Source organism: Falco naumanni, chromosome 10 (assembly GCF_017639655.2).
Source record: "Falco naumanni isolate bFalNau1 chromosome 10, bFalNau1.pat, whole genome shotgun sequence".
NCBI lineage: Eukaryota > Metazoa > Chordata > Aves > Falconiformes > Falconidae > Falco > Falco naumanni.
The window spans coordinates 4648803-4664849 of record NC_054063.1 but is presented as its reverse complement, the minus strand read 5'-3'; the positions used below and the strand labels follow the sequence as shown (position 1 = coordinate 4664849).

The 16047-nt window shown below is 41.9% G+C and overlaps 1 protein-coding gene across 1 annotated transcript in view; it reads left to right on the top strand.

Moving 5' to 3' along the window:
* TESMIN (testis expressed metallothionein like protein) overlaps positions 1-11581 on the top strand; it is a 79502-nt gene extending 67921 nt beyond the window's left edge. The window contains exons 24-25 of the mRNA XM_040608852.1: positions 4248-4349; positions 8908-11581. The gene's annotated coding sequence lies outside the window, so the exon portion shown is untranslated. The remainder of the gene's footprint in view (positions 1-4247; positions 4350-8907) is intronic.
* Positions 11582-16047: the final 4466 nt, after the last annotated feature.

The following is a 16047-nucleotide window of genomic DNA, read 5'->3' as shown; positions in this document are numbered from 1 at the left end:
CCCCCCCAAAAAAACCCAAAAAACAAACCCACACCCTAAATTTCGGGTTCTAACTCTGTATTTGGATACCTTAATATGTGATTACCTGTAAATTCTAATTTAGCCTCTTCTGTCTCCATTTGCCTGTACTGTTATGTCTACATAAATTTGTGGTGCTTATTGCTTGTGGTTCTGTAATTAGTCAGGGTGAGACTAAAAAAAATCCAAACCTTCAACATATATCCAACCTTATTTAGGAAATCTCTCCAGTTTTACCTTGTAACACTGATCAGCATTTATAGTTCATGTAATTTACAACTATTACAGTCAGGTCTAAGCAAAACCAAGTGATTGCTGTTCCTTCCCCAAGCAGGGCTTTGGAAGGAAGGCCATGGTGAGATCCTCCCGTTCTTCCTCACTTTTCCCCGCTGCAGAGCTTTTTAAGGTGGCAAACCCGGTGGGGATCCAGTTCCCCATGTAGTTACATGTTATAAATTGTACTCACTTTTTCAACCACGCCTTTCACTTCGATGTAGCACATGCATAAATGCACATCGTTTCACACTCTTAATTATACTATCATATCAACAACTATATCTGAGTAGAAACTGTGCAGAAAAAGTGGGATAGACGCTAATTACTCAGACTGGCCCTTGAGCACAACACAGACGTGGATGGTGTATTTGTGCGATGAGTGCAGGCACACAGAACAGCTCGTTCAGGAGCACACCTGCATGAGCTGCCCCTCTTTACGTGCCTGCTGAATGCGTATCCACTCTCCAGCAGGCAGAGCAGTAGCTTTTTTACCTTAGCGGTGGGGGTTAGGTGTGAAGCTGTGCCTCTCCATGTGCTCCGAATACAGCCATTGTGCAGGCTGCAGGGTCCTGAGTCAGGCATTCGGCTGCATTCCAGACTTTCCCTTAAAACTGCCTTCACCCTACACATTTTGGTTTTACCATCCTTTTTCCTACAAAATTGACAGCAAGCCTCTAGCTTGTCTCCCATGCCAGTTTTCTCCTACTCTATAATGCTAGATGTAATTTCTTTTCCAGTTTTCTTTTAATTTTTAATTTTGTCTTTTGCTTGGTGACTTTTCCATTTCCTATACACGTCTTCAAGCTTTGCCCATTCTGTTACGGGCATATTCCTATCACAGAGGTTCGTTTTCACTCTTTGTGTTGTATAAGTAAGGATTTGGATTCAGATGCCCTTCAGGTGCTGTAAATCCCAGGAAATAATTAAAATGTCTTTGGTATACATCCAGCAATACATTTTTGAGAAATATCTTGGGATGTAAAAGTGAGCAATCCTTGGCACCAGTACTGAACTCTCCTTTGTCTTTATCTGAATTCCTGCAATTTGTAACACAAACCAGGCTGACTCCTCGCTGCTATCAGTTCTAAGAGGCAATATTGTCCATCCACATTAGCCTGTAAGAAATACTACTGACCAAGGTGATGGCTTAGCTTGATCTCCGTTTTCCATGAGTGAGCTTCAGCAGAGAGAAAAATCTACAGCGTTGGTACTGTTCCATGACGTATGTCTGCCATTCAGGTACAGAAAAAGTAACAGACGACAGCTTTAAGGCTCAGCTCTGCTAACGCCCATCCCCAACACTGTTGTGCCTAGTCCCAGATCTGTTCACACAGAAATCTGGAAATGCAATTATTCCAGCCTCAGTATCCTCCATTTCATGGCATGCCTGTTGGACGGCTTATGCAATTAGAGAAAATGTTGTGGCTCTGATCCTGAGCTACTTCTTGCAGCTTGTGATGAGCAGTTGTCCAGTGACCAGTTCCATGCTATTGATGGCTGCTAGTTGGTCATTATTCCCTCTCCAAACCTGATTTTATTTTTTTTTTTTTGAAGGCTGGCAAGACTCTTTCCTCCAGTTGGTGACCCTATGTGATGTGTATCTGATTTTTAGTACCACCCCCACCCCCCAGGACAGTTCTTAAATGCTTAGCAACCCAACTGCTGCTACAGCTTTTTGCTAGCATTTACAATTCACCTCTTCTAGCAGAACTGCGTCCACAGAACCAGACAATGATTCTTCTGTGTGTGATCACAGAATCACAGAACAATTTAGGTCGGAAGGGACCTTAAAGATCACCCAGTCCCACCCCCCCACCACGGGCAGGGCCCCCTCCCACCAGCCCAGGTTGCCCCCAGCCCCATCCAGCCTGGCCTGGGGCACCCACAGCTGCTCTGGGCAGCCTGGGCCGGTGTCTCGCCACCCTCCCAGGGAACTATTTCTTCCTGATATCTAATGTAAATCCGCCCTCTTTCAGTTTAAAACTGTTACTCCTTGTCCTGTCACTACCTGCCCTTGTAAAAGGTCCCTCTCCAGCCTTGTCAGCCCCTTTAGGTGATGATCGCTTAAAGACCAAAGGGCCTGGCTACCTCTGTTGAAGTTCTGTAAAACTGGTAAATAGGTTGTGTTGGTGTCTGTTGCCTTTCAGTCAATACTAAATATGTATTTCTTTAAATAGTTTATCAAATGAGTGTACTTCCATCACCTGGCTTAAGGATGAAATTACAGTATTTTGGGCTCAGGTAATTCTTAAGAAGAAAAAAAAAAGGGATCCTAGTGGTACTCCTTTTTTTAAAAGCGATTGCCAAAATCCAGCGGATTGCCATCCTTGACTTTAAGATGATACAAGTGGCTTCCTGCATTCCTCTCTTCCTCCCTTCCCTCTTTCCTGCCTGCCTGCCTTTTTCCTCAGCTGATTCCAGCACTTTCCAGACTGCAGGTCATATCCTGACCTAGCCTGCCTTTTTGTTTAGCTGTCATCTGTGACAAACGTGCTCTGGATACCCAATTTCCTACCCTGCCGTAGCTGTAAATTTTCCTTTTATTCTGTAGTTATGTCCTAAAGACTTACAGACATTTCAATGAATGATGCCAAGTTTCCCAGAAACATCTTTTACGGCTACACTTTCACTTACTCAAAGTTACACAGTATATATAGATGCAATAAAAAAAAGGCGGCCAATAATTTAATTAACAAGAACGTTAATCTTTGTATTGTCCTGAATGCAGGATGGATGTCGAAGAACTAGGCCTGCTGCCTGGTCCTCAGCCTTCACAGATACTTCCTACTCCCCGGAAACAGCTTCTAGAAAAAGGGATAGAGTACTTAAATAAAACTTCTGGCAATGCCTTCCACTCTGTGGGTTTATCTTCATAAACTATAGTTATTCCTAGGATGTAGGTAAATATTAATTACAGCAGGGTACTCTCCATAACAATGCCTGGCAATTTAGTATATCATAATAATGAAGAAATTTTACATGTCAATTGCACATCAACATATATTACTTCTGTAGTGGTTGTATCACATAGATAGAAATGTGAAAAGTATTATTGATAGTAATTTTTTTTGTTGAATGAAAATGTAGATATTTGCACGCTAAAGGGATAATCTCATCCCTGTCTCCCAACTATTTTAATGACGTTCTTATAGAATGATGCTGTAATCCCAGTCTTTGACAAGCACCATAACTTTTCAGCCAATATTGCACCCAAAGGAAAGAAACTTTCAAATTGTAACCTTAATGAACAACAACCAAAAAAATCCTCCCCCCTAAAACAAACATAAAAAAATCAGGAAGCACCACACAAGCCAGATACAAGTTGCCAAATGCTCTCATTTTCTGAAGTCCTAAGATTTCCCTTGGACCATTGCTGCGTATATACATACCTCTGCCCTTCCATACATGTGTATGTATTGCTAGAGAGCTCCGCAGCATCACCGTCAGCACAGGAGTCAGAAGGGAGCTCCATTCTGAACAGAACTGTTGTCATCCGGGGAATAAGCTGTGACAGTCTGCCATGGACAACTGTTGCTCCAGAAAGAAGAAAAAAAGTTCATTCCATGCCAAGAAGACAACAAACAAAATACAGTACGAGATCAAAAACATCAGAAAGCTGAACATTCATACAGCCATTTAATAATTTAAATTCTTTTATTGTGTTTATTTTGGGGCAGCATATCTGAATTCTACTTGAAGTATATCTTCTTCGGTTGATTCAGATGCTGGGGCTACTAAGACGCTTGCCATGAAGCCTGCACGCTTCAAACCTACTGCCCCCCTGCCTTCAGCAGTTTCAGGATCGACACCTTTGGCGTTCTGGAAGTGCAGAGCATGCTGCCCAAAGAACTCGGATGCAACCTCTGTATTTACAAAGCTTTTGAATGCTGAATGCATCCAGGGAAGTAGAAAATGGATGTAAAGAAGAGAATTAAGGGTTTGTTGTTTTTCAGGGAGATACTTTATAGGAGTTCGTGCACGCTGCAGACTTGAATTAAATCACACATGGAAAATGATACTAAGATTATGGAGAAAGAAGATATTTTTCAACTATGGTAAGTTTGAAAAAAATTAAGTGTATTTTAAACAATTCATGTTCTATCATTGATGACTGTTGTCAAAGGTAGGCTTGAAGGCTAGATCCTTCGGGCGATGATTGATCAGCCTGCTTAGTGTAACGGCTTATAGCAAAGGGCAGCAGTACACACTGTCAGTACGCTCTACCAGCAAAATTCTTCTTCTGTGGACAGAGGTACATCAGGAGAGTTAAACTCTCATCCTAGTATAAGAAAGCCGTCTACATTACTGAAAAGAAACTTAGGCTGGCAAACCCAGTTTTGTCAGAAGCCAGCTGCAGATGTCCTGGGACTGCAAGATGGAGACAGGACACTGAACACAGCTGATGCAGCACACAACGGTGGTGTGGCCTGTGTATGCCTTCATTTTAAGGACAGTTCACAGAACGTTCGTGGCCACAGGCAACAGGGAAACCGAAGCGTTAAGTCACCCAACCTGCCTTAGCCAACATTGTGCTTAGTAAAATCATTTAACGTTGAAGTTGCTTAGATGCCTGCAAGGCACATGTATTACCTTAAGGAGAAGGAGACTTCCAGAAACAGCTTACATGCAAAAGGAGACAGGGATGAACCTTTGATTCATCAAATCACAGAGTGGTTTGGGTTCGAGAGGACCTTTCAAGAACACCTAGCTCCAACCACCCCTGCCACGGGCAGGGACACCTTCCTCTGTCCAACCTGACACTTCCACATCTCTGTGCAACTTTGTCCAGCGTCTCAGCAGCCTTAGCTGGTTGTGCTGCCAAGGGCAAGCCAGCGTTACCAGCCTTGCTGGCCTTTACGAACTATTTTTACCCCACAGCAGGGATTCACACTCCCTAAAAGCCTGCGTATAGCAGAGTCCACAGACTTGCCACAGGAGCCCACGTAAGACAAGCCACAGACAGGCTACTTTTTCTAGCACTGTGGCTTCTACAGGAATTCTGGATGAACAAAAGAGAAGAATAACAATAGCGCAGAAATCAACAACTGCTAAAGACTCTGTCGCTTTTTTATAAAGACAAAAATTCAGTTTTGAACAGTGGATATCTTGTTCAAAACAAGATTTGCAACAGATGGCTGAAAAGAAAAATTGCAAATAGCTATTGTAAAATATATCAGGAGAATACGATGCCTGATTCAAGCTCAAATTATCTACAGACTTAAAATATAGAAAAAATAAGTTTGATCTTTTGAATTATGAACTAACAATTTCTGGTATGTAACAAAGACTTAGGAGAAACCCACAAAGAAAAGAAAACCTTATTTTGAATTCTTGTTTCCAAAACATCAACATGAATCTGACATTTCTGCAGCAATAGTTTTGTGAGCCAGCATGGTGGTGCAAATGAAATAAGCTCACAGTTGCAGCTCTGTTTCATTTGCTATAGCATTCTGAGTAAACATACTGGCACAATGACTCTTTCTGCATTTTGCTAATGAAATTATGCGTATTTAACTCTTCGAAGATTGTATTCTCATATGCGAATTTGTATGAAAAATGGATACCTGTGCCACAGACCAACAAACATATCTTCATATGATAAAAAAGGAAAAATAAGTTCTGTTTCCTGTGCAGCTTGGAGTGTGGGTTGTTTATTTTTCTAGATACCTTTAGCCTTCTTTTTACTGTACACCTTCACAAGATTACTTTTTTTTTGCATTGCTACCACCTAATGGTCATAATGTCTTGCGCCTGAACTCTAATGGTAGCAATTTTGTCTCACTCGTGTACAGCTTTCAGACAGGAATCATACAATAGCTTTTGTCTTTTTATCAAAAAATAAAATAGTAAAATACTAAAATTACTGCCAGACTTTCATCACCCATTTTTTTCTATTTGCATGGTAAAGTCTTTTTTCCTCAGTGTTCCTGAATTCTAATGATAAAAGGGTTATGATTAATTTGCAGATAGAATAACCCTTTTCTAAACGCATACTACTCAATAAATGAACAAGCTGCTTACAGTAATTAAAGTAATGTCATCCTGTGCTCAAATTGCTTGTGCTAATAAAGCTAATTGGCAACAGCAAGCATTAACTGTGATTAGTCATATGCATCTAATGTCATCACCAGTGCCTATAATTTTCTACATGGAGGGAATTTCACATCTGTTTTGAATCACTTGTCTGTTGTCTGCATTGGTGTTCTTTCCTATTTTATTATATCAGAGATTCTTTTACTACAATAGATAATAGAAAAGTTGATTTCCTTTTTCAAACAAAGAACTGCACAATAGAGAACAAGATATCACAGAATCATTTAGGTTGGAAAAGACCTCTGAGATCACCAAGTCCACCTGTTAACCCAGGGCTGCCAAGTCCATCCCTAAACCACGTCCCAAGGCACCATGGCTACGCAGTTTTTAAACCCCTCCAGGGACGGTCACTCCACCACCTCCCCGGGCAGCCTGTGCCAGGGCTTGACCAACCCTTCAGCAAAGGAATTTCTCCCAATATCCAATCTAAATCTCCCCTGGCACAGCTTGAGGCTGTTTCCTCTTGCCCTGTCACTTGTTACCTGGGAGAAGAGACCGACCCCCACCTGCCTGCAACCTTCCAGGTAGTTGTAGAAAGCAGTAAGGTGTCCCCCCCCGCCCCAGTCTCCTCCAGACTCAACACCCCCAGTGACCTCAGCTGCTCTTCACACTAGCTGTGCTCCAGCCCCTTCCCCGGCTTCATTGCCCTTCTCTGGACACGCTCCAGCACCTCTACATCCCTCTTGAAGTAATGAAGCATTTCCAAGTCACTTATTCTGAAATAAGTGTTTGATTTCTGCTAAATTAATAAATCCGCATTGCTTTTGCATATAGTCCAATAGCCCCTTCAACAGGATGTAGATTATTTGCAACAGAACATTCATCTAATCAATTTAGACTGACTGCAAGTTGTATTTCACAGTAAAACAGATGAGTCAGAAGATCCATTTTGTATTTGTTTTGGGAATTTGCGAGAAATTATTATCAGGAAGATAAACTATCCAGGCTTTTGCACCATTTATTATAGCCAATTTCTTAGCTGTAAGTAGAGCAACAGTTATTTGCTGTGTCAGTCCAAAAGAGCAGACATTAAATTATCAAGAATCAAGTGGTTGAAAACACAGCTTTAAAGACCACATTTTACTACTTTGTTTTCTTTCCTATTTGAAGATTTCCTTCTCCCTTCACTTTTCTAACAGCTAACCAATAATCTCTACAAGTATTTTACGTAAGTTACATTTACTAGAGCTCTCTGGTTCACATGTCTATGTTCTCTGTCTAAATGGGTACATTCTTCTAGAAGCATAAAAGGTGTTCGCAAGTTCTCCCGCTGAGGCTTTTTGCCCATGCTGGACGGAGTAACTATTTCATGTGTTACTCTGTTTACGACACCACTCAGTTTGCTTTTATCCAGACATTTGGAATTACTGATTTATATTCAGCTGATGTTTGGCCTTATGCCTCACAGCTTCGCTGACTACGTGAAAGCACAAAGCTATCGTATCATCTCAAGATCAGTAAAGGCAAACCGACTGATCCCAACTTACACACAGAGATGCACAGATAAAAATAAAGGGAACATCTGCTTTCAACAACTCTGGTGACCCCTTTTTGTTTTACAGCAATTTAGCTTTTCCCACATTGTGTTTCAGGTATGTGTCCATCACTCAAAAAATTGTGAGCAACTAGGTCATTTTTTATTAGGCCATTTCAGAGTCTGATCACATCATGACTTTTTTTTCATCATTCTTCATTTTCTAAGACTAAGTTCCAAATCAGCTCATTAAAATCCTCATCATTTTGGAATTTGCCATGAAAGCACTCATATGAATGACATACATCACTATGACCCACCTCTGTGGCTAATGTGACACTAATGTCAGTACCCTCACTCTTTCACAGAATAGTCTTATGTTTCACAAAGTAACTTAATTGTAAAGATATAAAAAGCCTGATCCTTGCTCATATCAAAGCATCAAATTCTTAATACGATTCAATTCCTTGTTTTTGCACACATAGACCACAAATGGTTTTGGCTTGCTGTTTTTTTCAGAGCGATCTAGTAAGAATCAAAGATACAAATCTGAAATCGTACCTAGAGCTGCAGGTATTCACTTTCATTGCATCGGCTGGCAACACACACTTTGTGGTGTCATCTGAAAGATCTGAGCAACTTGTGAGCTTGGAGAACCGTTACCATATTGGCTCTCTTTTACGTATGCTTTTTTCTTAACTTATAATTTCAGAAAATTTTCTTTAACTTTTACATAGCTTAGTTGGCAAAACGTTCCCGTTTCTGAGCAGCCAAAGTGGCCCAAACAGAATCTGGAGATGTTTAATTTTGGACAGCTGAGATAACTTTACAAGTACCCAACTCCTTTGTAATGGCAGCAGCACGTGCGTTTGTAAGAAACAAGTCACCCTGTCTGCTTGTGCACATGAAATCACTAACCCACGTCTGTGAAATCTCTAAAAAAAAGCCCCAAGCTTTTACGTGTGTATACCCAGGAGTACTATGTGTCTGATTTTAGAGGTCATCACCACCAATAAAAAATGGTGCATCCTTTCTATCCAATACAGAGAACCCCGATACCGACAAACCCTGCCCAGGGCGCACCGTCAGGACTCCTAGCGTGTGGATGACTGGGTGCAGCAGCGTGGCAAGAAAGTTCCATAACCGAAGGCTTCAGAACCCAAGTGCAGGTGCCGGGCCACCTTGGTCACAGCAGCACACCATCACACATGGCCGGTGCAGCAACAGGGGGGTTGTGTCCTGCCACGTGAGTCACAAAATGCTTCTGAAAAGAGATGGAGTGAGTGGATATGATGAAGTATGATGCAACCACAAAAAAAGGTACTGAGACCTCATGAGCTGCTTCTGAGGAGAAACCATTTTAGCTTGCAACCAAAGGAGGGACAGCAATAAAATAAGTTTCTTGTGTTTGCCCTCAGGGATTTTGGGTGGAGGCTCTGCAGCAGCCAGTACAGCGATGCTCACATCATTGTGCTTGCCTCCCAGAGGCTCACGCAAGGGAGAAGTCCTGACATCAGTGCTGCTGATCGAGGGCAGAATAGAGAATAACTATTCTTGGTACTAGATGATAAATGCTGCTTTGTACTAGAGAAGTAGAAAATTAAAAATGTAAGGCCTATTTTTAGGTGTTTTTTAAGAGACCAAGCTAGTAACAAGCAAACGTGGATTGTAGAAAGGAATAAAATTAGAAAATAAGTCGATAATACGATCTTTTTGGCAAACATGGACAGTTACAGGGAAGCCATGCCTCACAAGTCTGTGAGACAGTGTTACAAATGGGGTTGCACCCTAGAGAGCTAGTCCTGACAACAGCAATGGAACACACTTTTAAATTCACGTTTTTGAAATTACTGATCAGAATTTATGCGCATCTGAGGCACTTGATTTGTATGGTGCCACTTGAAGTCACAAGTTACTTAATTCCTTAGCATTTTTCTTGTCACTGCTTCTTCACGGTATCCTTTTCGGTTTGAAGATTTGTCTTTTTGTCATTTAAAAGCTTTACGGTTCTTGTCTTCACTTTGGATTTTACATCATTTACTGCTCTGCCAGGTAAGTCAACCAGTAAGCGGCAAGTTGACCTGCCTAAGAAACACAATACACTGCTACCTATGTAACTGCTGTCTAATGTCAAAGAACATCACGTAAATTTTATTTCTATTTATTCTTCTGACTAGTAAGCAAGAAATTTGCAAGTGTAACTGTGAAGCTGGTCTCTTTCCTCTTCCCCAACACAGATACCAAGTCAGTCTATCATAAAAGGCTGATGCAATGGGAGTAAGGGGTATTTTAGGGAAAGAAAACCCAAACTGTTTTTGATAAAGGCCTACCTGTACCATTCAGTTTTAGTTAATTAACTATATGGCTAAATGAGCCAGCTATTTCCCTGGGCTTTCCCGACAATCACTGGAGGGGCAGGTTCCTCTAGAGGAACACTCTGGATCTACCTATTGCAGCTCAGGAATGCTGCCTTCTCAAATACAAAAAACAAGTCACTTCTTTCAGACTAAAGAAATATGAGAAGGTATTAATAGATGGGTACAGCTAATTAAGTTTTAGATGCTAAAAACACAACCTAGTCTTACATCAACTAGTAACGCTAGTCTTAGGCCAACAACACACCACCAGTAATTGACAAAAAAAGTGTTATCTTGGTCTTCAATTCAAACGTGTTGGTGAAACATTTGCTGTAGAAAATGCAAAAGTGACCAGTTCTGGCTAAATCTCAGTTTAGTGACTTGTTAGAGATTTATTTTAAGGGCATGGGGAACTTTACGAATTCCCTGACAGAATTCCAGTACTACAGCCAAGACTGGCAATTTTTATTGGTTTTGAGGGTTTTTTTTAATACACTAGTAAGATAATTCTGACATACTTCTTTGTAAAGAGTTGTAAAATCTTTTCTTATATTAAATTGTCCAGCTTTTCCTTCTTTATTGTCACACAGAGCTGCAGAAGAGATGTTCTGAATCGTGTCCTCCTGCTTCAGACACACATGCTTGTACTTGTCAGCTTTCAGCTCTGTTGAGCTTCTACCAGCTATGAAAAGGGAACATTTACTTCATAAATACCTGTCTCGAGTATGTGATTTTTGCAGTTCTAACTTTGCATGGCCCCAAATCTCACTTCTGTGAAATCTTCCATGAGACATCTGGCAAAAGCGAATGCCAAATACAATGCTGCCGCGATTCTTGCGTATAGAATGCACAGAAAGCAAGGGCTACTTGTACTGTAAAAAGAGTTCAAAATTGGAATAATTTCTCTGTCACCTCATTTGTAACTGCCAGGTTTGGAGCGTACAACCCCCCACCCCTTCATCTCTAGCATTGTTCCTTTTGCTTAAGTTCTGCAAAAAATTACCCTGATGATGAAGCTGTTAACGCAAAGGGGATACAACTCCCTTATTATTAAAGGGTATTAAAGGACACAGATTCTGCTCGCTCCTTCACTTATTGGAGTAAGAGCTGTTTCAGAGTCCAGGTACTATACATGCGGTATAGTTACTGTGGTGTTTCATCAATTCCCTCGCAGAAAAGCAGTGAGCAATCCTCACAGACAGTAAGCTGAAGACCTAATAGATGTGTGTCAGCTTAGTAGTAAACATCATTACCTTCATTCCTCCTCAACGGAAAAGCTGTAGCTAACAGAAAAGCTTACGCTTATTGTTGAGTTTCTGAAACATTCTTAGAGGTTTGTAGCACACGAAGCCATACTTTTTTTTTTTTTTTATAAACAAAGTTCTTTCCCCATTACCCTTTCCACTCTGAGGTTAACAAAGCCTTTTTGTTAGGACAACACAGTGAAGTCTGTCAGAAGTAGCAGTGTTCACCTGTCACCACTGCATCGAGGAGAATTTAATGCAGCATGCAGAAGCGCAGCAGTTATATATATATAAATATATATATAATAATATATTTTTATCATATATATATATATATAACAGATTAACAGCATCAGTGCAAGTTCACGGATGAACCACTTTTGGAGGAAGCAGAGAGCACCAATTCAACGACCACAAATACGAATTCTTGCCTCGGTTTCTGGGAAGCTATAAACCTGTCAGCAAAAAGGCTCAAATGCCTCAAGTAGCTGGACTGCGACAAGATGCAGAGGAATCTTTGACACAAGCTCAAGTTGCCCTTCACCAATTTCACCAAACTCCGCTCAGCTGGATGGAGACCACCGATAGTGTCTACGTGTGCAGAGCCGGGAGCTTAAAAACATTTTCTGTTTACTGAAGTGTTTCAGAATGGGCTGTACCATATGCCCAGGTACCTCTTTCTTCTTACTATTCTACAGTTCAGCAGGTTTAGGAAATGCACCACATACACTGCAGCTAGCTATGTTAAAAGAACATTCCCTACCCACTGATGTGCGTGCACACAAGTGTGGAGCTACCTATATATTTATACGGCTTAGTTAAAAATTGTCTGGGGTGCCTACATATAGCAATCAATGTGCATTACGTAGGAATCACGTAAATAACACTTTAAAACAATGTGGTTACAAGGAAGCCACCCACCGGTTCCCGAGTTCAAAGACTTGTCTTCAAGACTAGTACTTCAAACTCGACACACACAGTACCAGCACAACAAAAGCTCCCTCAGCCCCGTTATCTTCCCAAGCTGCTTAATTCTGAAGGGAGCGCGGCGAAGGGCCAGGCCCCACCAAGCCCCAGCTACTACCTCTTCTCATCGGAGTGCTGGCTGGTGAACGTGCACAGTCCACCATAGCTCGCTGCAAAGCCCAAAGCACGCGTCGGAACTAGGGTTTAGCACCGCCGACAGCACAAGCCTTTTTAACCGACACGGCGTTAACAAGCGCTTCTGTAAAGGTGCAGCAGGAAAGGTGCCCTGGAGAGCAAAGACAGAAACAAGGTCACCTGAGCGTTAGCAGTCTCTAGGTTTATCTTACCCATCTGATGCCACTGTCTGATAGAAGAACCAGTAAAAGGCAGGCAGCAGCTCCTGTCTTTCATTTAAAAACGAAATCAGAGAGGGATTTTCTAAACACTTAATTCTGTTTGGTGTAAGGAAACGCATGTTTTATTTGCGGTGTACGCAGTCAGCCTTCATGCCCTGACAAAAGAACCAGGTTAATCTATGACCCAAGTCAAAAGTGACAACATCTGACATACACTGGCGTAGGTAAGAGGGGAAGAACCCTCCCGCAGTTCAGACAGACAGGAAGAACAGCACATAGCAGAGCTCAAAAGCAGTTGCAACAGATCTGGAACAGGTCCAGGCTCCAGGGGAAAAAAAAATAAGTGTTGTGCCTTGAGAATCAATCACCAACCTACCTAATTATCATCCACAGGCTAAAGTAGTAAGTCAACCAGATAAACTTTACCTGAGCGAAAACGCAAGGTGAATCTCGTGAGAGATGAGTGACAGAACTATTCAACTAGGCAAGATCCGGCTCCCTGGATGACCCTACGCCAACAGACGATCTCAGTTACAGCCTTCAGAATCCATGTTTTGGGACACAGAGAACACCCACACCATAGATCCAGAGGGAGAAAAGAAAACACTGCTACAGAAGGGCCTAGAATCAGAATTACAGTACTTCAGCTACAGCCAGAAAGATGCACTGAAGGGAATCCTACTGCATTTTGCAAGGTACTTACCAATTTACAGAAGAAAAATGCAGAAAAAGCTCTCCTCTCCAAGGAAAAAGATGCATCAAACACTAAGGCCAGATTCGTCTACGAGAGAGAAATTCTGAAAGATACTACTAGCAAAACACAGCATAAAGTTCACTTGTCATTACTGCTTCAGCTTATAGCAGAAGAGCAAGAAGCATACGCCGACTTCCCTGAGGTATCGTTAAGAGAAGCGTAATTACACACAAGTCATTAGCCAAGGCTAAGCACAGGGCAAATCATAGGCTGGGAACAATCTGAACCAGAAAGCCAAGCCAGGTCTGGGAAAGTCCAAAAGATTTCATGAAAAGCAGGTAGGAAGATGCCTCTGTATTTATGCTAAGAGTATTTTAAATTTTTTTATTGCCTTAGTCTTCCTCCACGCTGTAACCTTACATATTCAAATAATAATGGAACAGAAGGATGCCAAATCCTTACCTGTTAGGAAGTAAGCTGCAGAAAGACAGAAGTTAAAAACAAAAAAGGCTTGCTGCTGCAGTAACTTCCATTTTCCATCCTGGTTTGGGAAACAACACAGACACTTTCATAATGAAACTTGAAGCACTTCTACTACACCGGAGAAAGCACTATTTATTCTGAGACAGTCAGAAGTGATTGTTTAAGTATATTAATAGAGCCATCAGTTATATACAATAAATACTTCCTGATATAACTGTGTAAGATGCATGTCTGAAAACAAAATTAAAGCTAATTACAACAGAAAAATAGGTTCATAATGAACAATAGTAACGACCTGATTTATCTTCCTTGTAAGTCTTTCGTAACTCCTCAGTGGATTTCGCGCGCAGAATTAGCATCATAGCAAGTTCCCACAGGAGTATGCAGGCATCAGCACGAACGCACTGTTTCCCAGAGGTAGCGAGGAGGCTGACCAGGAGCACAGAGGGAGGTTCCAGTCAACAGCACGGTCACACAGGGTTGCAGTTACAACGCCTAGGAGATTGTTTCAACTCTCCTGCGTTCTTCTCAGCAAGCACCTGACAACTCACTGAACAGAGGGAAGGCTTTCTTAAAAATAGTCAAGACCACAGCTTATAATTTAACTTCGTCTTCCTAGAAAATCTAGTACAAGGCTTACACTTAAAAATAATGGGTTTAACTAGCCAAGAAGGCGCGATTCATCCACTCTGCCAGGTAACGCAGAGGCCCGAGGAGGCAGCAAGCTACTGCATATCCTGCTGGTCCAGCCACTTGTGCAACACACTGTGCTTGAGTAAAAATCCTTTACCAGAGCAGTCCGAAGGGTTACATCTATTGCCCTTTGGTATCAACCGACATCACTATTCCTCAGTTTCAAGTGACTGAGCCTTTAGCCCTTTGAAAGAGCTCTGTGAAACATGGCAACGCAGATAGTACAGGACATTCAAAGCACACTTATTTCATCCTCACTGCTGCTAAATGCACTGCAGGAAGTCAAAGCTGTACAAGGATATTAGTTTAGTCCATCTCTTAACAGAGGTGACAAACTCCACTTCACGACAATTAAATTTGATTAAACAGGTTGGGCAACACAGCCACTCAGAGGAACTCTCCTAGTGTGTTCAAACCTTCACAAGCCTATGTGAGCAGCATTGGGAAAATACAGCTAAAGGTGTGTGGGTGTGTACACGCACCCATACGCTCCCCCCAGAAACACACCTCCGAAGCCTTCCCTTCAAGTTCAGGATTCCTTGGACACGTATTACAGTTCATGGGTAAAACAAACCCTACGCCTCCCCAGCACAAGCTCACACTACATCACATCTCCATCAAATCCCAGGCTTAACTTGCCTCCCAGACAAGCTGTTAACACTAAACACAGTAACAGGGAAGAGCCCTTAAATCCGGCGTCAGCATTAGGTAAGCCAGCCTAGCTTAGCTCTACCACCCCCCTTTAATTAAAGGCAAACTACACTGAGGGGTTAATTCTGCTGATCACCTCTCATACCTCCGCTCAACTGATCCCACCCATCAGGGATGGAGGGGAGACAAAACACTCCTCTTCAGTTTTGAGCTCGGTGTGAAGGGGCTGGGGACCGATGCGACAGGTCATTACCAGAAGGAAGGGCAACTGCTAGAGGACTTTGCCACACTGCAGGCAACAGGGCTGAAGTAGTTTCAATTGCTTTGCTACCAGTATCTCCTTCATGGCTACGTAGCTTGTTAATTCAACTTGTCAGCAAGGGACAAAGCTCTGCTGGAAAGGATGAAAGTTTTATTCCTTAGAAACATCAAACTTATGTAAGCCAGCACACTGCTCTCCTGTATTTGGCATTTCTACTTGGATTGCAATTCATGTATTGAAGCATGTGGGTTTCTTTCCAAAGCTGCTTGTTCATGAACAGATCAGAACATGGGAAGAGGACAGCCGCCAACCTTAAAGCTAATAGGCAAACTCTTTTTGGTCAAGCTGATTCAGAAGTAAATCTTGAACTGAACAACCTAGAAAGCCCCTGGATTCCAGCATTTACAAAGTACAAATAAAAGGGCAAGAGTAGCTACCAACTCCATCTACAATACTGTGGTTTTTCCCCTCCCTCAGTTT